This window comes from Leuresthes tenuis, unplaced genomic scaffold (assembly GCF_036924035.1).
Source record: "Leuresthes tenuis unplaced genomic scaffold, fLeuTen1.0.hap1 SCAF_1, whole genome shotgun sequence".
NCBI classification, from domain to species: Eukaryota; Metazoa; Chordata; class Actinopteri; order Atheriniformes; family Atherinopsidae; genus Leuresthes; species Leuresthes tenuis.
Window position 1 is genome coordinate 913,247 of NW_027325355.1, and position 25,887 is coordinate 939,133.

At 46.5% G+C, this 25,887-nt stretch overlaps 3 non-coding genes and 57 pseudogenes across 3 annotated transcripts; all 60 read right to left on the bottom strand.

Moving 5' to 3' along the window:
• Window positions 1-25: 25 nt before the first annotated feature.
• LOC140296112 (5S ribosomal RNA) lies at window positions 26-144 on the bottom strand (annotated as a pseudogene).
• Window positions 145-413: 269 nt separating this feature from the next.
• On the bottom strand, window positions 414-532 carry LOC140295991 (5S ribosomal RNA; annotated as a pseudogene).
• Window positions 533-804: 272 nt separating this feature from the next.
• On the bottom strand, window positions 805-923 carry LOC140297711 (5S ribosomal RNA). Its single transcript, XR_011913423.1, has one exon. It is a non-coding gene; the product is annotated as a 5S ribosomal RNA (ribosomal RNA).
• Window positions 924-1,192: 269 nt separating this feature from the next.
• LOC140299960 (5S ribosomal RNA) lies at window positions 1,193-1,311 on the bottom strand (annotated as a pseudogene).
• Window positions 1,312-1,583: 272 nt separating this feature from the next.
• Window positions 1,584-1,702, bottom strand: LOC140293273 (5S ribosomal RNA; annotated as a pseudogene).
• Window positions 1,703-1,971: 269 nt separating this feature from the next.
• On the bottom strand, window positions 1,972-2,090 carry LOC140276937 (5S ribosomal RNA; annotated as a pseudogene).
• Window positions 2,091-2,359: 269 nt separating this feature from the next.
• LOC140288426 (5S ribosomal RNA) lies at window positions 2,360-2,478 on the bottom strand (annotated as a pseudogene).
• A 272-nt stretch (window positions 2,479-2,750) lies between these two features.
• On the bottom strand, window positions 2,751-2,869 carry LOC140306653 (5S ribosomal RNA; annotated as a pseudogene).
• A 269-nt stretch (window positions 2,870-3,138) lies between these two features.
• Window positions 3,139-3,257, bottom strand: LOC140291490 (5S ribosomal RNA; annotated as a pseudogene).
• Window positions 3,258-3,526: 269 nt separating this feature from the next.
• Window positions 3,527-3,645, bottom strand: LOC140306659 (5S ribosomal RNA; annotated as a pseudogene).
• Window positions 3,646-3,915: 270 nt separating this feature from the next.
• LOC140291340 (5S ribosomal RNA) lies at window positions 3,916-4,034 on the bottom strand (annotated as a pseudogene).
• A 272-nt stretch (window positions 4,035-4,306) lies between these two features.
• Window positions 4,307-4,425, bottom strand: LOC140280318 (5S ribosomal RNA; annotated as a pseudogene).
• A 269-nt stretch (window positions 4,426-4,694) lies between these two features.
• On the bottom strand, window positions 4,695-4,813 carry LOC140269967 (5S ribosomal RNA; annotated as a pseudogene).
• Window positions 4,814-5,421: 608 nt separating this feature from the next.
• Window positions 5,422-5,540, bottom strand: LOC140275153 (5S ribosomal RNA; annotated as a pseudogene).
• Window positions 5,541-5,812: 272 nt separating this feature from the next.
• LOC140314066 (5S ribosomal RNA) lies at window positions 5,813-5,931 on the bottom strand (annotated as a pseudogene).
• A 269-nt stretch (window positions 5,932-6,200) lies between these two features.
• On the bottom strand, window positions 6,201-6,319 carry LOC140281571 (5S ribosomal RNA; annotated as a pseudogene).
• Window positions 6,320-6,588: 269 nt separating this feature from the next.
• On the bottom strand, window positions 6,589-6,707 carry LOC140301970 (5S ribosomal RNA; annotated as a pseudogene).
• Window positions 6,708-7,349: 642 nt separating this feature from the next.
• On the bottom strand, window positions 7,350-7,468 carry LOC140300046 (5S ribosomal RNA; annotated as a pseudogene).
• Window positions 7,469-7,737: 269 nt separating this feature from the next.
• LOC140315888 (5S ribosomal RNA) lies at window positions 7,738-7,855 on the bottom strand (annotated as a pseudogene).
• Window positions 7,856-8,503: 648 nt separating this feature from the next.
• Window positions 8,504-8,622, bottom strand: LOC140308664 (5S ribosomal RNA; annotated as a pseudogene).
• A 269-nt stretch (window positions 8,623-8,891) lies between these two features.
• Window positions 8,892-9,010, bottom strand: LOC140296134 (5S ribosomal RNA; annotated as a pseudogene).
• Window positions 9,011-9,230: 220 nt separating this feature from the next.
• On the bottom strand, window positions 9,231-9,349 carry LOC140289050 (5S ribosomal RNA; annotated as a pseudogene).
• Window positions 9,350-9,618: 269 nt separating this feature from the next.
• Window positions 9,619-9,737, bottom strand: LOC140300450 (5S ribosomal RNA; annotated as a pseudogene).
• Window positions 9,738-10,006: 269 nt separating this feature from the next.
• Window positions 10,007-10,125, bottom strand: LOC140296471 (5S ribosomal RNA; annotated as a pseudogene).
• A 269-nt stretch (window positions 10,126-10,394) lies between these two features.
• On the bottom strand, window positions 10,395-10,513 carry LOC140300350 (5S ribosomal RNA; annotated as a pseudogene).
• Window positions 10,514-10,782: 269 nt separating this feature from the next.
• On the bottom strand, window positions 10,783-10,900 carry LOC140296973 (5S ribosomal RNA; annotated as a pseudogene).
• A 269-nt stretch (window positions 10,901-11,169) lies between these two features.
• Window positions 11,170-11,288, bottom strand: LOC140313279 (5S ribosomal RNA; annotated as a pseudogene).
• A 656-nt stretch (window positions 11,289-11,944) lies between these two features.
• Window positions 11,945-12,063, bottom strand: LOC140279851 (5S ribosomal RNA; annotated as a pseudogene).
• Window positions 12,064-12,332: 269 nt separating this feature from the next.
• On the bottom strand, window positions 12,333-12,450 carry LOC140296975 (5S ribosomal RNA; annotated as a pseudogene).
• Window positions 12,451-12,719: 269 nt separating this feature from the next.
• LOC140313289 (5S ribosomal RNA) lies at window positions 12,720-12,838 on the bottom strand (annotated as a pseudogene).
• Window positions 12,839-13,107: 269 nt separating this feature from the next.
• LOC140293365 (5S ribosomal RNA) lies at window positions 13,108-13,225 on the bottom strand (annotated as a pseudogene).
• A 657-nt stretch (window positions 13,226-13,882) lies between these two features.
• LOC140298321 (5S ribosomal RNA) lies at window positions 13,883-14,001 on the bottom strand. Its single transcript, XR_011913980.1, has one exon. It is a non-coding gene; the product is annotated as a 5S ribosomal RNA (ribosomal RNA).
• Window positions 14,002-14,270: 269 nt separating this feature from the next.
• LOC140291018 (5S ribosomal RNA) lies at window positions 14,271-14,389 on the bottom strand (annotated as a pseudogene).
• Window positions 14,390-14,658: 269 nt separating this feature from the next.
• LOC140291261 (5S ribosomal RNA) lies at window positions 14,659-14,777 on the bottom strand (annotated as a pseudogene).
• A 647-nt stretch (window positions 14,778-15,424) lies between these two features.
• Window positions 15,425-15,543, bottom strand: LOC140291012 (5S ribosomal RNA; annotated as a pseudogene).
• A 269-nt stretch (window positions 15,544-15,812) lies between these two features.
• Window positions 15,813-15,936, bottom strand: LOC140270628 (5S ribosomal RNA; annotated as a pseudogene).
• Window positions 15,937-16,205: 269 nt separating this feature from the next.
• LOC140293366 (5S ribosomal RNA) lies at window positions 16,206-16,323 on the bottom strand (annotated as a pseudogene).
• A 657-nt stretch (window positions 16,324-16,980) lies between these two features.
• Window positions 16,981-17,099, bottom strand: LOC140301274 (5S ribosomal RNA; annotated as a pseudogene).
• A 269-nt stretch (window positions 17,100-17,368) lies between these two features.
• On the bottom strand, window positions 17,369-17,487 carry LOC140290359 (5S ribosomal RNA; annotated as a pseudogene).
• A 269-nt stretch (window positions 17,488-17,756) lies between these two features.
• Window positions 17,757-17,875, bottom strand: LOC140299409 (5S ribosomal RNA; annotated as a pseudogene).
• A 272-nt stretch (window positions 17,876-18,147) lies between these two features.
• On the bottom strand, window positions 18,148-18,266 carry LOC140295296 (5S ribosomal RNA; annotated as a pseudogene).
• Window positions 18,267-18,538: 272 nt separating this feature from the next.
• Window positions 18,539-18,657, bottom strand: LOC140294644 (5S ribosomal RNA; annotated as a pseudogene).
• A 269-nt stretch (window positions 18,658-18,926) lies between these two features.
• LOC140297506 (5S ribosomal RNA) lies at window positions 18,927-19,045 on the bottom strand (annotated as a pseudogene).
• Window positions 19,046-19,318: 273 nt separating this feature from the next.
• Window positions 19,319-19,437, bottom strand: LOC140289315 (5S ribosomal RNA; annotated as a pseudogene).
• Window positions 19,438-19,706: 269 nt separating this feature from the next.
• Window positions 19,707-19,825, bottom strand: LOC140297517 (5S ribosomal RNA; annotated as a pseudogene).
• A 272-nt stretch (window positions 19,826-20,097) lies between these two features.
• Window positions 20,098-20,216, bottom strand: LOC140299495 (5S ribosomal RNA; annotated as a pseudogene).
• Window positions 20,217-20,485: 269 nt separating this feature from the next.
• On the bottom strand, window positions 20,486-20,604 carry LOC140288358 (5S ribosomal RNA; annotated as a pseudogene).
• Window positions 20,605-20,873: 269 nt separating this feature from the next.
• On the bottom strand, window positions 20,874-20,982 carry LOC140295971 (5S ribosomal RNA; annotated as a pseudogene).
• A 272-nt stretch (window positions 20,983-21,254) lies between these two features.
• Window positions 21,255-21,373, bottom strand: LOC140279663 (5S ribosomal RNA; annotated as a pseudogene).
• A 269-nt stretch (window positions 21,374-21,642) lies between these two features.
• Window positions 21,643-21,761, bottom strand: LOC140267292 (5S ribosomal RNA; annotated as a pseudogene).
• A 269-nt stretch (window positions 21,762-22,030) lies between these two features.
• LOC140298800 (5S ribosomal RNA) lies at window positions 22,031-22,149 on the bottom strand. Its single transcript, XR_011914407.1, has one exon. It is a non-coding gene; the product is annotated as a 5S ribosomal RNA (ribosomal RNA).
• A 269-nt stretch (window positions 22,150-22,418) lies between these two features.
• On the bottom strand, window positions 22,419-22,537 carry LOC140290223 (5S ribosomal RNA; annotated as a pseudogene).
• Window positions 22,538-22,809: 272 nt separating this feature from the next.
• LOC140306667 (5S ribosomal RNA) lies at window positions 22,810-22,928 on the bottom strand (annotated as a pseudogene).
• A 272-nt stretch (window positions 22,929-23,200) lies between these two features.
• LOC140309662 (5S ribosomal RNA) lies at window positions 23,201-23,319 on the bottom strand (annotated as a pseudogene).
• Window positions 23,320-23,588: 269 nt separating this feature from the next.
• LOC140273337 (5S ribosomal RNA) lies at window positions 23,589-23,707 on the bottom strand (annotated as a pseudogene).
• Window positions 23,708-23,976: 269 nt separating this feature from the next.
• Window positions 23,977-24,095, bottom strand: LOC140270039 (5S ribosomal RNA; annotated as a pseudogene).
• A 269-nt stretch (window positions 24,096-24,364) lies between these two features.
• LOC140271803 (5S ribosomal RNA) lies at window positions 24,365-24,483 on the bottom strand (annotated as a pseudogene).
• A 269-nt stretch (window positions 24,484-24,752) lies between these two features.
• Window positions 24,753-24,871, bottom strand: LOC140307298 (5S ribosomal RNA; annotated as a pseudogene).
• Window positions 24,872-25,140: 269 nt separating this feature from the next.
• Window positions 25,141-25,259, bottom strand: LOC140288841 (5S ribosomal RNA; annotated as a pseudogene).
• Window positions 25,260-25,528: 269 nt separating this feature from the next.
• LOC140267297 (5S ribosomal RNA) lies at window positions 25,529-25,647 on the bottom strand (annotated as a pseudogene).
• Between the last annotated feature and the right edge of the window lie 240 nt (window positions 25,648-25,887).

Consider the following 25,887-nt stretch of genomic DNA (forward strand, 5'->3'; position numbering starts at 1 on the left):
TGCAGGTGGTAGAGAGAAGAGAAAAAGCTTACAGCACCTGGTATTCCCAGAGAGTCTACCATCCAAGTACTAACCAGGCCAAAACCTGCTTGGCTTCCGAGATCAGACGTGGTCAGGCATTTTCAGGGTGGTGTGGCCATAATTAACCATAACTTTGACAAATGTGCATTATAAAGGTACTGGAATCATACAGTTCCTCTATGCACCCAGATAATTGCAGAGAAAGGCTGATGTGTAGCGGGCATATCATCTTCTCTGATGTGATCATTCTCTGCAACTGAAACTGAGACTCTCAGATCACATTGTGTCAGCCAACAAAGCAGCAGCAGCTGAAGATGACCAACTTCCTCATGTGTCACAGGGTGATCAGACGTTGCAACAAAAGACATGCAGGTTGTAGAGAGAAGAGAAAACGCTTACGGCACCTGGTATTCCAAAGCAGTCTCCCATCCAAGTACTAAGGAGGCTCAACCCTGCTTGGCTTCCGAGATCAGACGAGGTCGGGCATGTTCAGGGTGGTGTGGCCGTAAGGAACAATTTCTGTGACAAATGTTCATTATATAGGTACTGGAATCATACGGTTCCTCTATGTAACCAGATAATTGCCGAGAAAGGCTGACTTGTTATGGGCACATCTTCTTCCCTGATGTGATTATTCTCTGCAGCTGAAATTGAGACTATCAGATCACTTCGTGTCTGCCAACAAAGAAGCAGCAGCAGCTGAAGATGACCCACTTCCTCATGTGTCACAGGAGGATCAGACGTTGCCACAAAAGACATTCAGGTGGTCCAGAGAAGAGATAAAGCTTACAGCACCTGGTATTCCCAAGCGGTCTCCCATTTAAGTACTAACCAAGCCCAACCCTCCTTGGCTTCCGAGATCAGACGAGATCGGGCATGTTCAGGGTGGTGTGGCCGTAAGCAACATGGTCTGTGACAAATGTGCATTATATAGGTACTGGAATCATACGGTTCCTCTATGTAACCAGATAATTGCCGAGAAAGGCTGACTTGTAGTGGGCACATCTTCTTCCCTGATGTGATTATTCTCTGCAGCTGAAACTGAGACTCTCAGATCACTTTGTGTCTGCCAACAAAGCAGCAGCAGCTGAAGATGACCAACTTCCTCATGTGTCACAGGGTGATCAGACGTTGCAACAAAAGACATGCAGGTGGTAGAGAGAAGAGAAAAAGCTTACAGCACCTGGTATTCCCAAGCCGTCTCCCATTTAAGTACTAACCAGGCCCAACCCTCCTTGGCTTCCGAGATCAGACGAGGTCGGGCATGTTGAGGGTGGTGTGGCCGTAAGCAACCATAACTGTGACAAATGTGCATTATATAGGTACTGGAATCATACAGTTCCTCTATGTAACCAGATAATTGCCGAGAAAAGCTGATAAGTAGTGGGCACATTTTCCTCCTTGATGTGATTATTCTCTGGAGCTGAAACTGAGACTCTCAGATCACTTCATGTCTGCCAACAAAGCAGCAGCAGCAGCTGAAGATGACCAACTTCCTCATGTGTCACAGGGTGATCAGACGTTGCAACAAAAGACATGCAGGTTGTAGAGAGAAGAGAAAAAGCTTACAGCAAATGGTATTTTCAAGCGGTCTCCCACCCAAGTACTAACCAGGCCCAACCCTGCTTGGCTTCCGAGATCAGACGAGGTCAGGCATATTGAGGGTGGTGTGGCCGTAAGCAACAATGTCTGTGACAAATGTGCATTATATAAGTACAGGAATCATACGGTTCCTCTATGTAACCAGATAATTGCTGAGAAAGGCTGATGTGTAGTGGGCACATCTTCTTCCCTGATGTGATCATTCTCTGCAGTTGAAACTGAGACTCTCAGATCACTTCGTGTCTGCCAACAAAGCAGCAGCAGCTGAAGATGACCACCTTCCTCATGTGTCACAGGGTGATCAGACGTTGCAACAAAAGACATGCAGGTGGTAGAGAGAAGAGAAAAAGCTTAAAGCACCTGGTATTCCCAAGAGGTCTTCCGTCCAAGTACTAACCAGGCCCAACCCTCCTTGGCTTCCGAGATCAGACGAGGTCGGGCATGTTCAGGGTGGTGTGGCCGTAAGCAACCATAACTGTGACAAATGTACATTATATAGGTACTGGAATCATACAGTTCCTCTATGTAACCAGATAATTGCAGAGAAAGGCTGACTTGTAGTGGGCACATCTTCTTCCCTGATGTGATAATTCTCTGCAGCTGAAACTGAGACTCTCAGATCACTTCGTGTCTGCCAACAAAGCAGCAGCAGCTGAAGATGACCAACTTCCTCATGTGTCACAGGAGGATCAGACGTTGCCACAAAAGACATGCAGGTGGTAGAGAGAAGAGAAAAAGCTTACAGCATCTGGTATTCCCAAGTGGTCTCCCATCCAAGAACTAACCAGGCCCAACCCTCCTTGGCTTCCGAGATCAGACGAGGTCGGGCATATTCAGGGTGGTGTGGCCGTAAGGAACAACTTCTGTGACAAATGTGCATTATATAAGTACTGGAATCATACACTTCCTCTATGTAACCAGATAATTTCCGAGAAAGGCTCACTTGTTATGGGCACATCTTCTTCCCTGATGTGATCATTCTCTGCAGCTGAAACTGAGACTCTCAGATCACTTCGTGTCTGCCAACAAAGCAGCAGCAGCTGCTGAAGATGACCAACTTCCTCATGTGTCATAGGGTGATCAGACGTTGCAACAAAAGACATGCAGGTGGTAGAGAGAAGAGAAAAAGCTTAAAGCACCTGGTATTCCCAAGAGGTCTTCCATCCAAGTACTAACCAGGCCCAACCCTCCTTGGCTTCCGAGATCAGACGAGGTCGGGCATGTTCAGGGTGGTGTGGCCGTAAGCAACAATGTCTCTGACAAATGTGCATTATATAGGTACTGGAATCATACGGTTCCTCTATGCAACCAGTTAATTTCCGAGAAAGGCTGATGTGTACTGGGCACATCTTCTTCCCTGATGTGATTATTCTCTGCAGCTGAAACTGAGACTTTCAGATCACTTTGTGTCTGCCAACAAAGCAGCAGCAGCTGAAGATGACCAACTTCCTCATGTGTCACAGGGTGATCAGACGTTGCAACAAAATACATGCAGGTAGTAGAGAGAAGAGAAAAAGCTTACAGCATCTGGTATTCCCAAGCGGTCTCTCATCCAAGTACTAACCAGGCCCAACCCTCCTTGGCTTCTGAGAGCAGACGAGGTCAGACATATTCAGGGTGGTTTGGCCGTAAGCAACAATCTCTGTGACAAATGTGCATTATATAGGCAATGGAATCATATGGTTCCTCTATGTAACAAGATAATTGCCGAGAAAGGCTGATATGTAGTGGGCACATCTTGTTCCCTGACGTGATAATTTTCTCCAGCTGAAAATGAGACTCTCAGATCACTTCGTGTCTGCCAACAAAGCAGCAGCAGCTGAAGATGACCACCTTCCTCATGTGTCACAGGGTGATCAGACGTTGCAACAAAAGACATGCAGGTGGTAGAGAGAAGAGAAAAAGCTTAAAGCACCTGGTATTCCCAAGAGGTCTTCCATCCAAGTACTAACCAGGCCCAACCCTCCTTGGCTTCCGAGATCAGACGAGGTCGGGCATGTTCAGGGTGGTGTGGCCGTAAGCAACAATGTCTCTGACAAATGTGCATTATATAGGTACTGGAATCATACACTTCCTCTATGTAACCAGATAATTGCCGAGAAAGGCTGACTCTTAGTGGGCACATCTTCCTTCCCTGATGTGATCATTCTCTTCAACTGAAACTGAGACTCTCAGATCACTTCGTGTCTGCCAACAAAGCAGCAGAAGCTGAAGATGACCAACTTCCTCATGTGTCACAGGGTGATCAGACGTTGCAACAAAAGACATGCAGGTGGTCGAGAGAAGACAAAAAGCTTACAGCACCTGGTATTCGCAAGCGGTCTCCCATTCAATAACTAACCAGGCCCAACCCTGCTTGGCTTCCGAGATCAGACGAGGTCGGGCTTATTCAGGGTGGTGTGGCGGTAAGCAACAATCTCTGGTACAAATGTGTATTATATAGGTACTGGAATCATACACTTCCTCTATGTAACCAGATAATTGCCGAGAAAGGCTGACTCTTAGTGGGCACATCTTCCACCTTGATGTGATTATTCTCTGGAGCTGAAACTGAGACTCTCAGATCACTTCATGTCTGCCAACAAAGCAGCAGCAGCAGCTGAAGATGACCAACTTCCTCATGTGTCACAGGGTGATCAGACGTTGCAACAAAAGACATGCAGGTTGTAGAGAGAAGAGAAAACGCTTACAGCACCTGGTATTCCCAAGCAGTCTCCCATTGAAGTACTAACCAGGCCCAATCCTCCTTGGCTTCCGAGATCAGACGAGGTCGGGCATGTTCAGGGTGGTGTGGCCGTAAGCAACAATGTCTCTGACAAATGTGCATTATATAGGTACTGGAATCATACGGTTCCTCTATGCAACCAGATAATTGCCGAGAAAGGCTGATGTGTAGCGGGCATATCATCTTCTCTGATGTGATCATTCTCTGCAACTGAAACTGAGACTCTCAGATCACTTCGTGTCTGCCAACAAAGCAGCAGCAGCTGAAGATGACCACCTTCCTCATGTGTCACAGGGTGATCAGACGTTGCAACAAAAGACATGCAGGTGGTAGAGAGAAGACAAAAAGCTTATAGCACCTGGTATTCCCAAGCAGTCTCCCATCCAAGTACTAACCAGGACCAACCCTGCTTGGCTTCTGAGATCAGACGAGGTCGGGCATGTTCAGGGTGGTGTGGCCGTAAGCAACAATGTATCTGACAAATGTGCATTATATAGGCACTGGAATCATACGGTTCCTCTATGCAACCAGATAATTGCCGAGAAAGGCTGATGTGTAGCGGGTGTATCATCTTCTCTGATGTGATCATTCTCTGCAACTGAAACTGAGACTCTCAGATCACTTCGTGTCTGCCAACAAAGCAGCAGTAGCTGAAGATGACCACCTTCCTCATGTGTCACAGGGTGATCAGACGTTGCAACAAAAGACATGCAGGTGGTTGAGAGAAGAGAAAAAGCTTACAGCACTTGGTATTCCCAAGTGGTCTCACATCCAAGTACTAAACAGGTCCAACCCTTCTTGGCTTCCAAGATCAGACGAGGTCTGGTTTATTCAGGGTGGTGTGGCCATACACTTCCTCTATGTAACCAGATAATTCCCGAGAAAGGCTAACTTGTAGTGGGCACATCTTCTTCCCTGATGTGATTATTCTCTGCAGCTGAAACTGAGACTCTCAGATCACTTCGTGTCTGCCAACAAAGCAGCAGCAGCTGAAGATGACCAACTTCCTCATGTGTCACTGGGTGATCAGACGTTGCAACAAAAGACATGCAGGTGGTCGAGAGAAGACAAAAAGCTTACAGCACCTCGTATTCCCAAGAGATCTTCCATCCAAGTACTAACCAGGCCCAACCGTGCTTGGCTTCCGAGATCAGACGAGGTCGGGCTTATTCAGGGTGGTGTGGCCGTAAGCAACAATAACTGTGACAAATGTGCATTATATAAGTACTGGAATCATACACTTCCTCTATGTAACCAGATAATTGCAGAGAAAGGCTGACTTGTTATGGGCACATCTTCTTCCCTGATGTGATCATTCTCTGCACCTGAAACTGAGACTCTCAGATCACTTCGTGTCTGCCAACAAAGCAGCAGCAGCTGCTGAAGATGACCAACTTCCTCATGTGTCATAGGGTGATCAGACGTTGCAACAAAAGACATGCAGGTGGTAGAGAGACGAAAAAAAGCTTACAGCACCTGGTATTCCCAAGCGGTCTCCCATCAAAGTACTAACCCGGCCCAACCCTACTTGGCTTCCCAGATCAGACGAGGTCGGACATATTCAGGGTGGTTTGGCCGTAAGCAACAATCTCTGTGACAAATGTACATTATATAGGCAATGGAATCATACAGTTCCTCTATGTAACCAGATAATTGCAGAGAAAGGCTGACTTGTAGTGGGCACATCTTCTTCCCTGATGTGATTATTCTCTGCAGCTGAAACTGAGACTCTCAGATCACTTCGTGTCTGCCAACAAAGCAGCAGCAGCTGAAGATGACCAACTTCTTCATGTGTCACAGAGTGATCAGACGTTGCAACAAAAGACATGCAGGTGGTAGAGAAAAGAGAAAAAGCTTACAGCACCTGGTTTTCCCAAGCGGTCTCCCACCCAAGTACTAACCAGACCAAACCCTGCTTGGCTTCCGAGATCAGACGAGGTCAGGCAAATTCAGGGTGGTGTGGCCGTAAGTAACAATGTCTGTGACAAATGTGCATTATATAAGTACAGGAATCATACGGTTCCTCTATGTAACCAGATAATTGCTGAGAAAGGCTGATGTGTAGTGGGCACATCTTCTTCCCTGACGTGATTATTCTCTTCAGCTGAAACTGAGACTCTCAGATCACTTCGTGTCTGCCAACAAAGCAGCAGCAGCTGAAGATGACCATCTTCCTCATGTGTCACAGGGTGATCAGATGTTCCAACAAAACACATGCAGGTGGTAGAGAAAAGAGAAAAAGCTTACAGCACCTGGTATTCCCAAGCAGTCTCCCATCCAAGTACTAACCAGGCCCAACCCTGCTTGGCTTCCAAGATCAGACGAGGTCAGGCATGTTCAGGGTGGTGAGGCCGTAAGCAACAATGTTTCTGACAAATGTGCATTATATAGGTACTGGAATCATACGGTTCCTCTATGCAACCAGATAATTGCCGAGAAAGGCTGATGTGTAGCGGGCATATCATCTTCTCTGATGTGGTCATTCTCTGCAACTTAAACTGAGACTCTCAGATCACTTCGTGTCTGCCAACAAAGCAGCAGCAGCTGAAGATGACCACCTTCCTCATGTGTCACAGGGTGATCAGACGTTGCAACAAAAGACATGCAGGTGGTAGAGAGAAGAAAAAAAGCTTACAGCACCTCGTAATCCCAAGAGGTCTCCCATTCAATTACTAACCAGGCCCAACCCTCCTTGGCTTCCGAGATCAGACATGTTCAGGTTCGTGTAAATAACAATCTCTGTGACAAATGTGCATTATATAGGAAATTGGAATCATATGGTTCCTCTATGTAACCAGATAATTGCAGAGAAAGGCTGATATGTAGTGGGCACATCTTGTTCCCTGACGTGATAATTCTCTCCAGCTGAAAATGAGACTCTCAGATCACTTCGTGTCTGCCAACAAAGCAGCAGCAGCTGAAGATGACCAACTTCCTCATGTGTCACAGGGTGATCAGACGTTGCAACAAAAGACATGCAGGTGGTAGAGAGAAGAGAAAAAGCTTACAGCACCTGGTATTCCCAAGCGGTCTCCCACCCAAGTACTAACCAGGCCCAACCCTCCTTGGCTTCCGAGATCAGACGAGGTCAGGCAAATTAAGGGTGGTGTGGCCGTAAGTAACAATGTCTGTGACAAATGTGCATTATATAAGTACAGGAATCATACGGTTCCTCTATGTAACCAGATAATTGCTGAGAAAGGCTGATGTGTAGTGGGCACATCTTCTTCCCTGACGTGATTATTCTCTTCAGCTGAAACTGAGACTCTCAGATCACTTCGTGTCTGCCAACAAAGCAGCAGCAGCTGAAGATGACCACCTTCCTCATGTGTCACAGGGTGATCAGACGTTGCAACAAAAGACATGCAGGTGGTAGAGAAAAGAGAAAAAGCTTACAGCACCTGGTATTCCCAAGCAGTCTCCATCCAAGTACTAACCAGGCCCAACCCTGCTTGGCTTCCGAGATCAGACGAGGTCAGGCATGTTCAGGGTGGTGAGGCCGTAAGCAACAATGTCTCTGACAAATGTGCATTATATAGGTACTGGAATCATACGGTTCCTCTATGCAACCAGATAATTGCCGAGAAAGGCTGAAGTGTAGCGGGCATATCATCTTCTCTGATGTGGTCATTCTCTGCAACTTAAACTGAGACTCTCAGATCACTTCGTGTCTGCCAACAAAGCAGCAGCAGCGGAAGATGACCACCTTCCTCATGTGTCACAGGGTGATCAGACGTTGCAACAAAAGACAAGCAGGTGGTAGAGAGAAGAAAAAAAGCTTACAGCACCTCGTAATCCCAAGAGGTCTCCCATTCAATTACTAACCAGGCCCAACTCTACTTGAATTCCGAGATCAGACATGTTCAGGTTGGTGTGGCCGTAAATAACAATCTCTGTGAACAATGTGCATTATATAGGCAATTGGAATCATATGGTTCCTCTATGTAACCAGATAATTGCAGAGAAAGGCTGATATGTAGTGGGCACATCTTGTTCCCTGACGTGATAATTCTCTCCAGCTGAAAATGAGACTCTCAGATCACTTCGTGTCTGCCAACAAAGCAGCAGCAGCTGAAGATGACCACCTTCCTCATGTGTCACAGGGTGATCAGACGTTGCAACAAAAGACATGCAGGTGGTAGAGAGAAGAGAAGAAGCTTACAGCACCTGGTATTCCCAAGCAGTCTCCCATTCAAGTACTAACCAGGACCAACCCTGCTTGGCTTCTGAGATCAGACGAGGTCGGGCATGTTCAGGGTGGTGTGGCCGTAAGCAGCAATGTATCTGACAAATGTGCATTATATAGGCACTGGAATCATACGGTTCCTCTATGCAACCAGATAATTGCCGAGAAAGGCTGATGTGTAGCGGGTGTATCATCTTCTCTGATGTGATCATTCTCTGCAACTGAAACTGAGACTCTCAGATCACTTCGTGTCTGCCAACAAAGCAGCAGTAGCTGAAGATGACCACCTTCCTCATGTGTCACAGGGTGATCAGACGTTGCAACAAAAGACATGCAGGTGGTTGAGAGAAGAGAAAAAGCTTAAAGCACTTGGTATTCCCAAGTGGTCTCCCATCCAAGTACTAAACAGGTCCAACCCTGCTTGGCTTCCAAGATCAGACGAGGTCTGGTTTATTCAGGGTGGTGTGGCCATACACTTCCTCTATGTAACCAGATAATTGCCGAGAAAGGCTAACTTGTAGTGGGCACATCTTCTTCCCTGACGTGATTATTCTCTGCAGCTGAAACTGAGACTCTCAGATCACTTTGTGTCTGCCAACAAAGCAGCAGCAGCTGAAGATGACCAACTTCCTCATGTGTCACAGGGTGATCAGACGTTGCAACAAAAGACATGCAGGTGGTAGAGAGAAGAGAAAAAGCTTACAGCACCTGGTATTCCCAAGCTGTCTCCCACCCAAGTACTAACCAGGCCCAACCCTGCTTGGCTTCCGAGATCAGACGAGGTCAGGCAAATTCACGGTGGTGTGGCCGTAAGTAACAATGTCTGTGACAAATGTGCATTATATAAGTACAGGAATCATACGGTTCCTCTATGTAACCAGATAATTGCTAAGAAAGCCTGATGTGTAGTGGGCACATCTTCTTCCCTGACGTGATTATTCTCTTCAGCTGAAACTGAGACTCTCAGATCACTTCGTGTCTGCCAACAAAGCAGCAGCAGCTGAAGATGACCACCTTCCTCATGTGTCACAGGGTGATCAGACGTTGCAACAAAAGACATGCAGGTGGTCGAGAGAAGAGAAAAAGCTTACAGCACCTGGTATTCCCAAGAGGTCTTCCATCCAAGTACTAACCACGCCCAACCCTCCTTGGCTTCCGAGATCAGACGAGGTCGGGTATGTTCAGGGTGGTGTGGCCGTAAGCAACCATAACTGTGACAAATGTGCATTATATAGGTACTGGAATCATACAGTTCCTCTATGTAACCAGATAATTGCCGAGAAAAGCTGATAAGTAGTGGGCACATCTTCTTCCCTGACGTGATTATTCTCTCGAGCTGAAACTGAGACTCTCAGATCACTTTGTGTCTGCCAACAAAGCAGCAGAAGCTGAAGATGACCAACTTCCTCATGTGTCACAGGGTGATCAGACGTTGCAACAAAAGACATGCAGGTGGTACAGAGAAGAGAAAAAGCTTACAGCACCTCGTATTCCCAAGAGGTCTTCCATCCAAGTACAAACCAGGCCCAACTGTGCTTGGCTTCCGAGATCAGACTAGGTCGGGCATGTTCAGGGTTGTGTGGCCGTAAGCAACAATGTCTCTGACAAATGTGCATTATATAGGTACTGGAATCATACTGTTCCTCTATGCAACCAGATAATTGCCGAGAAAGGCTGATGTGTAGCGGGCATATCATCTTCTCTGATGTGATCATTCTCTGCAACTGAAACTGAGACTCTCAGATCACTTCGTGTCAGCCAACAAAGCAGCAGCAGCTGAAGATGACCAACTTCCTCATGTGTCAGAGGGTGATCAGACGTTGCAACAAAAGACATGCAGGTGGTAGAGAGTAGAGAAGAAGCTTACAGCACCTGGTATTCCGAAGTGGTCTCCCATCCAAGTACTAACCAGGCCCAACCCTGCTTTTCTTCCAAGATCAGACGAGGTCAGGTATATTCAGGGTGGTGCGGCCGTAAGCAACAATACCGGTGACAAATGTGCATTATATAGGTACTGGAATCATACACTTCCTCTGTGTAACCAGATAATTGCCGAAAAAGGCTGACTTGTAGTGGGTTCATCTTCCTCCTTGATGTGATTATTCTCTTCAGCTGAAACTGAGACTCTCAGATCACCTCGTGTCTATCAACAAAGCAGCAGCAGCTGAAGATGACCAACTTCTTCACGTGTCACAGGGTGATCAGACGTTGCAACAAAAGACATGCAGGTGGTAGAGAGAAGAGAAAAAGCTTACAGCACCTGGTATTCCCAAGCTGTCTCCCATCCAAGTACTAACCAGGTACAACCTTCTTGGTGTCCGAGATCAGACGAGGTCGGGCTTATTCAAGGTGGTGTGGCCGTAAGCAACAATGTCTCTGACAAATGTGCATTATATAGGTATTGGAATCATACGGTTCCTCTATGCAACCAGATAATTGCCGAGAAAGGCTGATGTGTAGCGGGCAAATCATCTTCTCTGATGTGATCATTCTCTGCAACCGAAACTGAGACTCTCAGATCACTTTGTGTCAGCCAACAAAGCAGCAGCAGCTGAAGATGACCAACTTCCTCATGTGTCACAGGGTGATCAGACGTTGCAACAAAAGACATTCAGGTTGTAGAGAGAAGAGAAAACGCTTACAGCACCTGGTATTCCCAAGCAGTCTCCCATCCAAGTACTAAGCAGGTTCAACCCTGCTTGGCTTCCGAGATCAGACGAGGTCGGGTATGTTCAGGGTGGTGTGGCCGTAAGCAACAATGTGTCTGACAAAAGTGCATTATATAAGTACAGGAATCATACGGTTCCTCTATGTAACCAGATAATTGCTGAGAAAGGCTGATGTGTAGTGGGCACATCTTCTTCCCTGACGTGATTATTCTCTTCAGTTGAAACTGAGACTCTCAGATCACCTCGTGTCTATCAACAAAGCAGCAGCAGCTGAAGATGACCAACTTCTTCACGTGTCACAGGGTGATCAGACGTTGCAACAAACGTCATGCAGGTGGTAGAGAGAAGAGAAAAAGCTTACAGCACCTGGTATTCCCAAGCTGTCTCCCATCCAAGTACTAACCAGGTACAACCTTCTTGGTGTCCGAGATCAGACGAGGTCGGGCTTATTCAGGGTGGTGTGGCCGTAAGCAACAATGTCTCTGACAAATGTGCATTATATAGGTACTGGAATCATACGGTTCCTCTATGCAACCAGATAATGGCCGAGAAAGGCTGATGTGTAGCGGGCAAATCTTCTTCTCTGATGTGATCATTCTCTGCAACTGAAACTGAGACTCTCAGATCACTTTGTGTCAGCCAACAAAGCAGCAGCAGCTGAAGATGACCAACTTCCTCATGTGTCACAGGGTGATCAGACGTTGCAACAAAAGACATGCAGGTTGTAGAGAGAAGAGAAAATGCTTACAGCACCTGGTATTCCCAAGCAGTCTCCCATCCAAGTACTAAGCAGGTTCAACCCTGCTTGGCTTCCAAGATCAGACGAGGTCGGGTATGTTCAGGGTGGTGTGGCCGTAAGCAACAATGGGTCTGACAAATGTGCATTATATAGGTACTGGAATCATACACTTCCTCTGTGTAACCAGATAATTGCCGAAAAAGGCTGACTTGTAGTGGGCTCATCTTCCTCCTTGATGTGATTATTCTCTTCAGCTGAAACTGAGACTCTCAGATCACCTCGTGTCTATCAACAAAGCAGCAGCAGCTGAAGATGACCAACTTCTTCACGTGTCACAGGGTGATCAGACGTTGCAACAAAAGACATGCAGGTGGTAGAGAGAAGAGAAAAAGCTTACAGCACCTGGTATTCCCAAGCTGTCTCCCATCCAAGTACTAACCAGGTACAACCTTCTTGGTGTCCGAGATCAGACGAGGTCGGGCTTATTCAAGGTGGTGTGGCCGTAAGCAACAATGTCTCTGACAAATGTGCATTATATAGGTATTGGAATCATACGGTTCCTCTATGCAACCAGATAATTGCCGAGAAAGGCTGATGTGTAGCGGGCAAATCATCTTCTCTGATGTGATCATTCTCTGCAACCGAAACTGAGACTCTCAGATCACTTTGTGTCAGCCAACAAAGCAGCAGCAGCTGAAGATGACCAACTTCCTCATGTGTCACAGGGTGATCAGACGTTGCAACAAAAGACATTCAGGTTGTAGAGAGAAGAGAAAACGCTTACAGCACCTGGTATTCCCAAGCAGTCTCCCATCCAAGTACTAAGCAGGTTCAACCCTGCTTGGCTTCCGAGATCAGACGAGGTCGGGTATGTTCAGGGTGGTGTGGCCGTAAGCAACAATGTGTCTGACAAAAGTGCATTATATAGGTACTGGAATCATACGGTTCCTCTATGTAACCAGATAATTGCCGAGAAAGGCTTATGTGTAGTGGGCACATCTTCTTCCCTGACGTGATTATTCTCTGCAGCTGAAACTGAGACTCTCAGATCACTTCGTGTCTGCAAACAAAGCAGCAGAAGCTGAAGATGACCAACTTCCTCATGTGTCACAGGGTGATCAGACGTTGCAACAAAAGACATTCAGGTGGTCCAGAGAAGAGATAAAGCTTACAGCACCTGGTATTCCCAAGCAGTCTCCCACCCAAGTACTAACCAGGCCAACCGTGCTTGGCTTCCGAGATCAGACGAGGTCAGGCATATTGAGGGTGGTGTGGCCGTAAGCAACAATGTCTGTGACAAATGTGCATTATATAGGTACTGGAATCATACAGTTCCTCTATGTAACCAGATAATTGCCGAGAAAGGCTGATGTGTAGGGGGCACATCTTCTTCCCTGACGTTATTATTCTCTTCAGTTGAAAATTAGACTCTCAGATCACTTCGTGTCTGCCAACAAAGCAGCAGAAGCTGAAGATGACAAACTTCCTCATGTGTCACAGGGTGATCAGATGTTGCAACAAAAGACATGCAGGTGGTAGAGAGAAGAGAAAAAGCTTACAGCACCTGGTATTCCCAAGCAGTCTCCCATTGAAGTACGAAACAGGCCCAACCCTGCTTGGCTTCCAGGATAAGACAAGGTGGGGCTTATTCAGGGTGGTGTGGCGGTAAGCAACAATGTTTGTTACAAATGTGAATTATATAGGTACTGGAATCATACACTTCCTCTATGAAACCAGATAATTGCCGAGAAAGGCTGATGTGTAGTGGGCATATCATCTTCTCTGATGTGATCATTCTCTTCAGCTGAAACTGAGACTCTCAGATCACTTCGTATCTGCCAACAAAGCAGCAGCAGCTGAAGATGACCAACTTCCTCATGTGTCACAGGGTGATCAGACGTTGCAACAAAACACATGCAGGTGGTAGAGAGAAGAGAAAAAGCTTACAGCACCTGGTATTCCCAAGCGGTCTCCCACCCAAGTACTAACCAGGCCCAACACTGCTTGGCTTCCGAGATCAGACGAGGTCGGGCATGTTCAGGGTAGTGTGGCCGTAAGCAACAATGTGTCTGACAAATGTGCATTATATAAGTACAGGAATCATACGGTTCCTCTATGTAACCAGATAATTGCTGAGAAAGGCTGATGTGTAGTGGGCACATCTTCTTCCCTGACGTGATTATTCTCTTCAGCTGAAACTGAGACTCTCAGATCACTTCGTGTCTTCCAACAAAGCAGCAGCAGCTGAAGATGGCCAACTTTCTCATGTGTCACAGGGTGATCAGACGTTGCAACAAAAGACATGCAGGTTGTAGAGAGAAGAGAAAATGCTTACAGCACCTGGTATTCCCAAGCAGTCTCCCATTAAAGTACTAACCAGGCCCAACCCTCCATGGCTTCCGAGATCAGACGAGGTCGGGCTTATTCAGGGTGGTATGGCCGTAAGGAACAATTTCTGTGACAAATGTGCATTATATAGGTACTGGAATCATACAATTCCTCTATGTAACCAGATAATTGCAGAGAAAGGCTGACTTGTTATGGGCACATCTTCTTCCCTGATGTGATTATTCTCTGCAGCTGAAACTGAGACTCTCAGATCACTTCGTGTCTGCCAACAAAGCAGCAGCAGCTGAAGATGACCAACTTCCTCATGTGTCACAGGGGGATCAGACGTTGCAACAAAAGACATGCAGGTGGTCGAGAGAAGACAAAAAGCTTACAGCTCCTGGTATTCCCAAGCGGTCTCCCATTTAAGTACTAACCAGGCCCAACCCTCCTTGGCTACCGAGATAAGACGAGGTCGGGCATGTTCAGGGTGGTGTGGCCGTAAGCAACAATGTCTGTGACAAATGTGCATTATATAGGTACTGGAATCATACGGTTCCTCTATGTAACCAGATAATTGCAGAGAAAAGCTGACTTGTAGTGGGCACATCTTCTTCCCTGACGTGATTATTCTCTGCAGCTGAAACTGAGACTCTCAGATCACTTCGTGTCTGCCAACAAAGCAGCAGCAGCTGAAGATGACCAACTTCCTCATGTGTCACAGGGTGATCAGACGTTGCAACAAAAGACATGCAGGTGGTAGAGAGAAGAGAAAAAGCTTAAAGCACCTGGTATTCCCAGGCAGTCTACCTTCCAAGTACTAACCAGGCCCAAACCTGCTTGGCTTCCGAGATCGTGCTTATTCAGGGTGGTGTGGCTGTAAGCAACAATATATGTGACAAATGTGCCTTATATAAGTACTGGAATCATACACTTCCTCTATGTAACCAGATAATTGCCGAGAAAGGCTGACTTGTAGTGGGCACATCTTCTTCCCTGATGTGATTATTCTCTGCAGCTGAAACTGAGACTCTCAGATCACTTTGTGTCTGCCAACAAAGCAGCAGCAGCTGAAGATGACCAACTTCCTCATGTGTCACAGGGTGATCAGACGTTGCAACAAAAGACATGCAGGTGGTAGAGAGAAGAGAAAAAGCTTACAGCACCTGGTATTCCAAAGCAGTCTCCCATCTAAGTACTAACCAGGCCCAACCGTGCTTGGCTTCCGAGATCGGACAAGGTCGGATATGTTGAGGGTGGTGTGGCCGTAAGCAACAAAGTCTGTGACAAATGTGCATTATATTGGTACTGGAATCATACAGTTCCTCTATGTAACCAGATAATTGCCGAGAAAGGCTGATGTGTAGTGGGCATATCTTCTTCCCTGATGTGATTATTCTCTCCAGCTGAAACTGAGACTCTCAGATCACTTTGTGTCTGCCAACAAAGCAGCAGCAGCTGAAGATGACCAACTTCCTCATGTGTCACAGGGTGATCAGACGTTGCAACAAAAGACATGCAGGTGGTAGAGAAAACAGAAAAAGCTTACAGCACCTGGTATTCCCAAGCAGTCTCCCACCCAAGTACTAACCAGGCACAACCCCGCTTGGCTTCCGAGATCGGACGAGGTCGGGCATATTATATTCAGGGTGGTGTGGCCGTAAGCGACAATCTCTGTGACAAATGTGCATTATATAGGTACTGGAATAATACGGTTCCTCTATGTAACCAGATAATTGCCGAGAAAGGCTTATGTGTAGTGGGCACATCTTCTTCCCTGACGTGATTATTCTCTGCAGCTGAAACTGAGACTCTCAGATCACTTCGTGTCTGCAAACAAAGCAGCAGAAGCTGAAGATGACCAACTTCCTCATGTGTCACAGGGTGATCAGACGTTGCAACAAAAGACATTCAGGTGGTCCAGAGAAGAGATAAAGCTTACAGCACCTGGTATTCCCAAGCAGTCTCCCACCCAAGTACTAACCAGGCCAACCGTGCTTGGCTTCCGAGATCAGACGAGGTCAGGCATATTGAGGGTGGTGTGGCCGTAAGCAACAATGTCTGTGACAAATGTGCATTATATAGGTACTGGAATCATACAGTTCCTCTATGTAACCAGATAATTGCCGAGAAAGGCTGATGTGTAGGGGGCACATCTTCTTCCCTGACGTTATTATTCTCTTCAGTTGAAAATGAGACTCTCAGATCACTTCGTGTCTGCCAACAAAGCAGCAGAAGCTGAAGATGACAAACTTCCTCATGTGTCACAGGGTGATCAGATGTTGCAACAAAAGACATGCAGGTGGTAGAGAGAAGAGAAAAAGCTTACAGCACCTGGTATTCCCAAGCAGTCTCCCATTGAAGTACGAACCAGGCCCAACCCTGCTTGGCTTCCAGGATAAGACAAGGTGGGGCTTATTCAGGGTGGTGTGGCGGTAAGCAACAATGGTTGTTACAAATGTGAATTATATAGGTACTGGAATCATACACTTCCTCTATGAAACCAGATAATTGCCGAGAAAGGCTGATGTGTAGTGGGCATATCATCTTCTCTGATGTGATCATTCTCTTCAGCTGAAACTGAGACTCTCAGATCACTTCGTGTCTGCCAACAAAGCAGCAGCAGCTGAAGATGACCAACTTCCTCATGTGTCACAGGGTGATCAGACGTTGCAACAAAACACATGCAGGTGGTAGAGAGAAGAGAAAAAGCTTACAGCACCTGGTATTCCCAAGCGGTCTCCCACCCAAGTACTAACCAGGCCCAACACTGCTTGGCTTCCGAGATCAGACGAGGTCAGGCAAATTCAGGGTGGTGTGGCCGTAAGTAACAATGTCTGTGACAAATGTGCATTATATAAGTACAGGAATCATACGGTTCCTCTATGTAACCAGATAATTGATGAGAAAGGCTGATGTGTAGTGGGCACATCTTCTTCCCTGACGTGATTATTCTCTTCAGCTGAAACTGAGATTCTCAGATCACTTCGTGTCTTCCAACAAAGCAGCAGCAGCTGAAGATGACCAACTTCTTCACGTGTCACAGGGTGATCAGACGTTGCAACAAAAGACATGCAGGTGGTAGAGAGAAGAGAAAAAGCTTACAGCACCTGGTATTCCCAAGCTGTCTCCCATCCAAGTACTAACCAGGTACAACCCTGCTTGGCGTCCGAGATCAGACGAGGTCGGGCTTATTCAGGGTGGTGTGGCCGTAAGCAACAATGTCTCTGACAAATGTGCATTATATAGGTACTTGAATCATACGGTTCCTCTATGCAACCAGATAATTGCCGAGAAAGGCTGATGTGTAGCGGGCAAATCATCTTCTCTGATGTGATCATTCTCTGCAACTGAAACTGAGACTCTCAGATCACTTCGTGTCTGCCAACAAAGCAGCAGAAGCTGAAGATGACCAACTTCCTCATGTGTCACAGGGTGATCAGACGTTGCAACAAAAGACATGCAGGTGGTAGAGAGAAGAGAAAAAGCTTACAGCACCTGGTATTCCGAAGTGGTCTCCCATTCAAGTACTAACCAGGCCCAACCCTGCTTTTCTTCCAAGATCAGACGAGGTCGGGCATATTCAGGGTGGTGCGGCCGTAAGCAACAATAACTGTGACAAATGTGCATTATATAGGTACTGGAATCATACACTTCTTCTATGTAACCAGAGAATTGCCGAGAAAGGCTGACTTGTAGTGGGCACATCTTCTTCCCTGATGTGATTATTCTCTGCAGCTGAAACTGAGACTCTCAGATCACTTCGTGTCTGCCAACAAAGAAGCAGCAGCTGCTGAAGATGACCAACTTCCTCATGTGTCACAGGGTGATCAGACGTTGCAACAAAAGACATGCAGGTGGTAGAGAGAAGAGAAGAAGCTTACAGCACCTGGTATTCCCAAGCAGTCTCCCATCCAAGTACTAAGCAGGCTCAACCCTGTTTGGCTTCCGAGATCACACGAGGTTGGGCATATTCAGGGTGGTGTGGCCGTAAGGAACAATTTCTGTGACAAATGTGCATTATATAGATACTGGAATCATACACTTCCTCTATGTAACCAGATAATTTCCGAGAAAGGCTCACTTGTTATGGGCACATCTTCTTCCCTGATGTGATTATTCTCTGCATCTGAAACTGAGACTCTCAGATCACTTTGTGTCTGCCAACAAAGCAGCAGCAGCTGCTGAAGATGACCAACTTCCTCATGTGTCACAGGGTGATCAGACGTTGCAACAAAAGACATGCAGGTGGTAGAGAGAAGAGAAAAAGCTTAAAGCACCTGGTATTCCCAAGAGGTCTTCCATCCAAGTACTAACCAGAACCAACCCTCCTTGGCTTCCGAGATCAGACAAGGTCGGGCATGTTCAGGGTGGTGTGGCCGTAAGCAACAATGTCTCTGACAAATGTGCATTATATAGGTACTGGAATCATACGGTTCCTCTATGCAACCAGTTAATTTCCGAGAAAGGCTGATGTGTACTGGGCACATCTTCTTCCCTGACGTGATTATTCTCTGCAGCTGAAAATGAGACTCTCAGATCACTTTGTGTCTGCCAACAAAGCAGCAGCAGCTGAAGATGACCAACTTCCTCATGTGTCACAGGGTGATCAGACGTTGCAACAAAAGACATGCAGGTGGTAGAGAGAAGAGAAAAAGCTTACAGCACCTGGTATTCCCAAGCAGTCTCCCATCCAAGTACTAACCAGGCCCAAACCTGCTTGACTTCCAAGATCAGACGAGGTCGGGCTTATTCAGGGTGGTGTGGCCGTAAGCAACAATATCTGTGACAAATGTGCATTATATAGGTACTGGAATCATACACTTCCTCTATGTAACCAGATAATTTGCCGAGAAAGGCTGACTTGTAGTGGGCACATCTTCTTCCCTGATGTGATTATTCTCTGCAGCTGAAACTGAGACTCTCAGATCACTTCGTGTCTGCCAACAAAGAAGCAGCAGCAGCTGAAGATGACCAACTTCCTCATGTGTCACAGGAGGATCAGACGTTGCCACATAAGACATGAAGGTGGTAGAGAGTAGAGAAGAAGCTTACAGCACCTGGTATTCCCAAGAGGTCTTCCATCCAAGTACTAACCAGAACCAACCCTCCTTGGCTTCCGAGATCAGACAAGGTCGGGCATGTTCAGGGTGGTGTGGCCGTAAGCAACAATGTCTCTGACAAATGTGCATTATATAGGTACTGGAATCATACGGTTCCTCTATGCAACCAGTTAATTTCCGAGAAAGGCTGATGTGTACTGGGCACATCTTCTTCCCTGACGTGATTATTCTCTGCAGCTGAAAATGAGACTCTCAGATCACTTCGTGTCTGCCAACAAAGCAGCAGCAGCTGAAGATGACCAACTTCCTCATGTGTCACAGGGTGATCAGACGTTGCAACAAAAGACATGCAGGTGGTAGAGAGAAGAGAAAAAGCTTACAGCACCTGGTATTCCCAAGCAGTCTCCCATCCAAGTACTAACCAGGCCCAAACCTGCTTGACTTCCAAGATCAGACGAGGTCGGGCTTATTCAGGGTGGTGTGGCCGTAAGCAACAATATCTGTGACAAATGTGCATTATATAGGTACTGGAATCATACACTTCCTCTATGTAACCAGATAATTGCCGAGAAAGGCTGACTTGTAGTGGGCACATCTTCTTCCCTGATGTGATTATTCTCTGCAGCTGAAACTGAGACTCTCAGATCACTTCGTGTCTGCCAACAAAGAAGCAGCAGCAGCTGAAGATGACCAACTTCCTCATGTGTCACAGGAGGATCAGACGTTGCCACATAAGACATGAAGGTGGTAGAGAGTAGAGAAGAAGCTTACAGCACCTGGTATTCCCAAGTGGTCTCCCATCCAAGTACTAACCAGGCCCAACCCTGCTTGGCTTCCAAGATCAGACGAGGTCAGGCATGTTCCGGGTGGTGTGGCCGTAAGCAGCAATGTCTCTGACAAATGTGCATTATATAGGTACTGGAATCATACGGTTCCTCTATGCAACCAGATAATTGCCGAGAAAGGCTGATGTGTAGCGGGTAAATCATCTTCTCTGATGTGATTATTCTCTGCAACTGAAACTGAGACTCTCAGATCACTTCATGTCTGCCAACAAAGCAGCAGCAGCTGAAGATGACCAACTTCCTCATGTGTCACAGGGTGGTCAGACGTTGCAACAAAAGACATGCAGGTGGTTGAGAGAAGAGAAAAAGCTTACAGCACCTGGTATTCCCAAGCTGTCTCCCATTCAAGTACTAACAAGGCCCAACCCTGCTTGGCTTCCAAGATCAGACGAGCTCGGGCATGTTCAGGGTGGTGTGGCCGTAAGCAACAATGTCTGTGACAAATGTGCATCATATAGGTACTGGAATAATACAGTTCCTCTATGTAACCAGATAATTGCCGAGAAAGGCTGACTCTTAGTGGGCACATCTTCCTTCTTGATGTGATCATTCTCTTCAGCTGAAACTGAGACTCTCAGATCACTTTGTGTCTGCCAACAAAGCAGCAGCAGCTGAAGATGACCAACTTCCTCATGTGTCACAGGGTGATCAGACGTTGCAACAAAAGACATGCAGGTGGTAGAGAGAAGAGAAAAAGCTTACAGCACCTGGTATTCCCAAGCAGTCTCCCATCCAAGTACTAACCAGGCCCAAACCTGCTTGACTTCCAAGATCAGGCTTATTCAGGGTGGTGTGGCCGTAAGCAACAATATCTGTGACAAATGTGCATTATATAGGTACTGGAATCATACAGTTCCTCTATGTAACCAGATAATTGCCGAGAAAGGCTGACTTGTAGTGGGCACATCTTCTTCCCTGATGTGATTATTCTCTGCAGCTGAAATTGAGACTCTCAGATCACTTCGTGTCTGCCAACAAAGAAGCAGCAGCAGCTGAAGATGACCAACTTCCTCATGTGTCACAGGAGGATCAGACGTTGCCACAAAAGACATGAAGGTGGTAGAGAGTAGAGAAGAAGCTTAAAGCACATGGTATTCCCAAGTGGTCTCCCATCCAAGTACTAACCAGGCCCAACCCTGCTTGGCTTCCGAGATCAGACGAGGTCAGGCATGTTCCGGGTGGTGTGGCCGTAAGCAGCAATGTCTCTGACAAATGTGCATTATATAGGTACTGGAATCATACGGTTCTTCTATGCAACCAGATAATTGCCGAGAAAGGCTGATGTGTAGCGGGTAAATCATCTTCTCTGATGTGATCATTCTCTGCAACTGAAACTGAGACTCTCAGATCACTTCATGTCTGCCAACAAAGCAGCAGCAGCTGAAGATGACCAACTTCCTCATGTGTCACAGGGCGATCAGACGTTGCAACAAAAGACATGCAGGTGGTAGAGAGAAGAGAAAAAGCTTACAGCACCTGGTATTCCCAAGCGGTCTCTCATCAAAGTACTAACCAGGCCCAACCCTCCTTGGCTTCTGAGATCAGACGAGGTCAGACATATTCAGGGTGGTTTGGCCGTAAGCAACAATCTCTTTGACAAATGTGCATTATATAGGCAATGGAATCATATGGTTCCTCTATGTAACAAGATAATTGCCGAAAAAGGCTGATATATAGTGGGCACATCTTGTTCCCTGACGTGATAATTTTCTCCAGCTGAAAATGAGACTCTAAGATCACTTCGTGTCTGCCAACAAAGCAGCAGCAGCTGAAGATGACCAACTTCCTCATGTGTCACAGGGTGATCAGACGTTGCAACAAAAGACATGCAGGTGGTTGAGAGAAGAGAAAAAGCTTACAGCACCTGGTATTCCCAAGCGGTCTCCCATCCAAGTACTAACCAGGCCCAACCGTGCTTGGCTTCCAAGATCAGACGAGGTTGGGCATATTCAGGGTGGTGTGGCCGTAAGTAACAATGTCTGTGACAAATGTGCATTATATAGGTACTGGAATCATACGGTTCCTCTATGCAACCATATAATTGCCAAGAAAGGCTGATATGTAGTGGGCACATCTTGTTCCCTGACGTGATCATTTTCTCCAGCTGAAAATGAGACTCTAAGATCACTTCGTGTCTGCCAACAAAGCAGCAGAAAATGAAGATGACCAACTTCCTCATGTGTCACAGGGTGATCAGACGTTGCAACAAAAGACATGCAGGTGGTTGAGAGAAGAGAAAAAGCTTACAGCACCTGATAATCCCAAGCTGTCTCCCATCCAAGTACTAACCAGGCACAACCCTGCTTGGCTTCCGAGATCAGACGAGGTCGGGCATATTCAGGGTGGTGTGGCCGTAAGCAACAATGTCTGTGACAAATGTAAATTGTATAGGTACTGGAATCATACGTTTCCTCTATATAACCAGATAATTGCCGAGAAAGGCTGATAAATAGTAGGCACATCTTCTTCCCTGACGTGATTATTCTCTCCAGCTGAAAATGAGACTCTCAGATCACTTCGTGTCAGCCAACAAAGCAGCAGCAGCTGCTGAAGATGACCAACTTCCTCATGTGTCATAGGGTGATCAGACGTTGCAACAAAAGACATGCAGGTGGTAGAGAGAAGAGAAAAAGCTTAAAGCACCTGGTATTCCCAAGAGGTCTTCCATCCAAGTACTAACCAGGCCCAACCCTCCTTGGCTTCCGAGATCAGACGAGGTCGGGCATGTTCAGGGTGGTGTGGCCGTAAGCAACAATGTCTCTGACAAATGTGCATTATATAGGTACTGGAATCATACGGTTCCTCTATGCAACCAGTTAATTTCCGAGAAAGGCTGATGTGTACTGGGCACATCTTCTTCCCTGATGTGATTATTCTCTGCAGCTGAAATTGAGACTCTCAGATCACTTCGTGTCTGCCAACAAAGAAGCAGCAGCAGCTGAAGATTACCAACTTCCTCATGTGTCACAGGAGGATCAGACGTTGCCACAAAAGACATGAAGGTGGTAGAGAGTAGAGAAGAAGCTTACAGCACCTGGTATCCCTAAGTGGTCTCCCATCCAAGTACTAACCAGGCCCAACCCTGCTTGGCTTCCGAGATCAGACGAGGTCAGGCATGTTCCGGGTGGTGTGGCCGTAAGCAGCAATGTCTCTGACAAATGTGCATTATATAGGTACTGGAATCATACGGTTCCTCTATGCAACCAGATAATTGCCGAGAAAAGCTGATGTGTAGCGGGTAAATCATCTTCTCTGATGTGATCATTCTCTGCAACTGAAACTGAGACTCTCAGATCACTTCATGTCTGCCAACAAAGCAGCAGCAGCTGAAGATGACCAACTTCCTCATGTGTCACAGGGCGATCAGACGTTGCAACAAAAGACATGCAGGTGGTAGAGAGAAGAGAAAAAGCTTACAGCACCTGGTATTCCCAAGCGGTCTCTCATCAAAGTACTAACCAGGCCCAACCCTCCTTGGCTTCTGAGATCAAACGAGGTCAGACATATTCAGGGTGGTTTGGCCGTAAGCAACAATCTCTGTGACAAATGTGCATTATATAGGCAATGGAATCATATGGTTCCTCTATGTAACAAGATAATTGCCGAAAAAGGCTGATATATAGTGGGCACATCTTGTTCCCTGACGTGATAATTTTCTCCAGCTGAAAATGAGACTCTAAGATCACTTCGTGTCTGCCAACAAAGCAGCAGCAGCTGAAGATGACCAACTTCCTCATGTGTCACAGGGTGATCAGACGTTGCAACAAAAGACATGCAGGTGGTTGAGAGAAGAGAAAAAGCTTACAGCACCTGGTATTCCCAAGCTGTCTCCCATCCAAGTACTAACCAGGCCCAACCCTGCTTGGCTTCCAAGATCAGACGAGGTTGGGCATATTCCGGGTGGTGTGGCCGTAAGTAACAATGTTTGTGACAAATGTGCATTATATAGGTACTGGAATCATACGGTTCCTCTATGCAACCATATAATTGCCAAGAAAGGCTGATATGTAGTGGGCACATCTTGTTCCCTGACGTGATAATTTTCTCCAGCTGAAAATGAGACTTTAAGATCACTTCGTGTCTGCCAACAAAGCAGCAGAAAATGAAGATGACCAACTTCCTCATGTGTCACAGGGTGATCAGACGTTGCAACAAAAGACATGCAGGTGGTTGAGAGAAGAGAAAAAGCTTACAGCACCTGATAATCCCAAGCGGTCTCCCATCCAAGTACTAACCAGGCACAACCCTGCTTGGCTTTCGAGATCAGACGAGGTCGGGCATATTCAGGGTGGTGTGGCCGTAAGCAACAATGTCTCTGACAAATGTAAATTGTATAGGTACTGGAATCATACGTTTCCTCTATATAACCAGATAATTGCAGAGAAAGGCTGATAAATAGTGGACACATCTTCTTCCCTGACGTGATTATTCTCTCCAGCTGAAAATGAGACTCTCAGATCACTTCGTGTCTGCCAACAAAGCAGCAGCAGCTGAAGATGACCAACTTCCTCATGTGTCACAGGGCGATCAGACCTTGCAACAAAATACATGCAGGTGGTAGAGAGAAGAGAAAAAGCTTACAGCACCTGGCATTCCCAAGGGGTCTCCCATTCAAGTACTAACCAGGCCCAACCCTGCTTGGGTTCCGAGATCAGTCGAGGTCGGGCATATTCAGGGTGGTGTGGCCGTAAGTAACAATGTCTGTGAAAAATGTGCATTATATAGGTACTGGAATAATACAGTTCCTCTATGTAACCAGATAATTGCAGAGAAAGGCTAACTTGTTGTGGGCACATCTTCTTCCTTGATGTGATTATTCTCTGCAGCTGAAACTGAGACTCTCAGATCACTTCGTGTCTGCTAACAAAGCAGCAGCAGCTGAAGATGACCAACTTCCTCATGTGTCACAGGGCGATCAGACATTGCAACAAAAGACATGTAGGTGGTAGAGAGTAGAGAAGAAGCTTAAAGCACATGGTATTCCCAAGTGGTCTCCCATCCAAGTACTAACCAGGCCCAACCCTGCTTGGCTTCCGAGATCAGACGAGGTCAGGCATGTTCCAGGTGGTGTGGCCGTAAGCAGCAATGTCTCTGACAAATGTGCATTATATAGGTACTGGAATCATACGGTTCTTCTATGCAACCAGATAATTGCCGAGAAAGGCTGATGTGTAGCGGGTAAATCATCTTCTCTGATGTGATCATTCTCTGCAACTGAAACTGAGACTCTCAGATCACTTCATGTCTGCCAACAAAGCAGCAGCAGCTGAAGATGACCAACTTCCTCATGTGTCACAGGGCGATCAGACGTTGCAACAAAAGACATGCAGGTGGTAGAGAGAAGAGAAAAAGCTTACAGCACCTGGTATTCCCAAGCGGTCTCTCATCAAAGTACTAACCAGGCCCAACCCTCCTTGGCTTCTGAGATCAGACGAGGTCAGACATATTCAGGGTGGTTTGGCCGTAAGCAACAATCTCTGTGACAAATGTGCATTATATAGGCAATGGAATCATATGGTTCCTCTATGTAACAAGATAATTGCCGAAAAAGGCTGATATATAGTGGGCACATCTTGTTCCCTGACGTGATAATTTTCTCCAGCTGAAAATGAGACTCTAAGATCACTTCGTGTCTGCCAACAAAGCAGCAGCAGCTGAAGATGACCAACTTCCTCATGTGTCACAGGGTGATCAGACGTTGCAACAAAA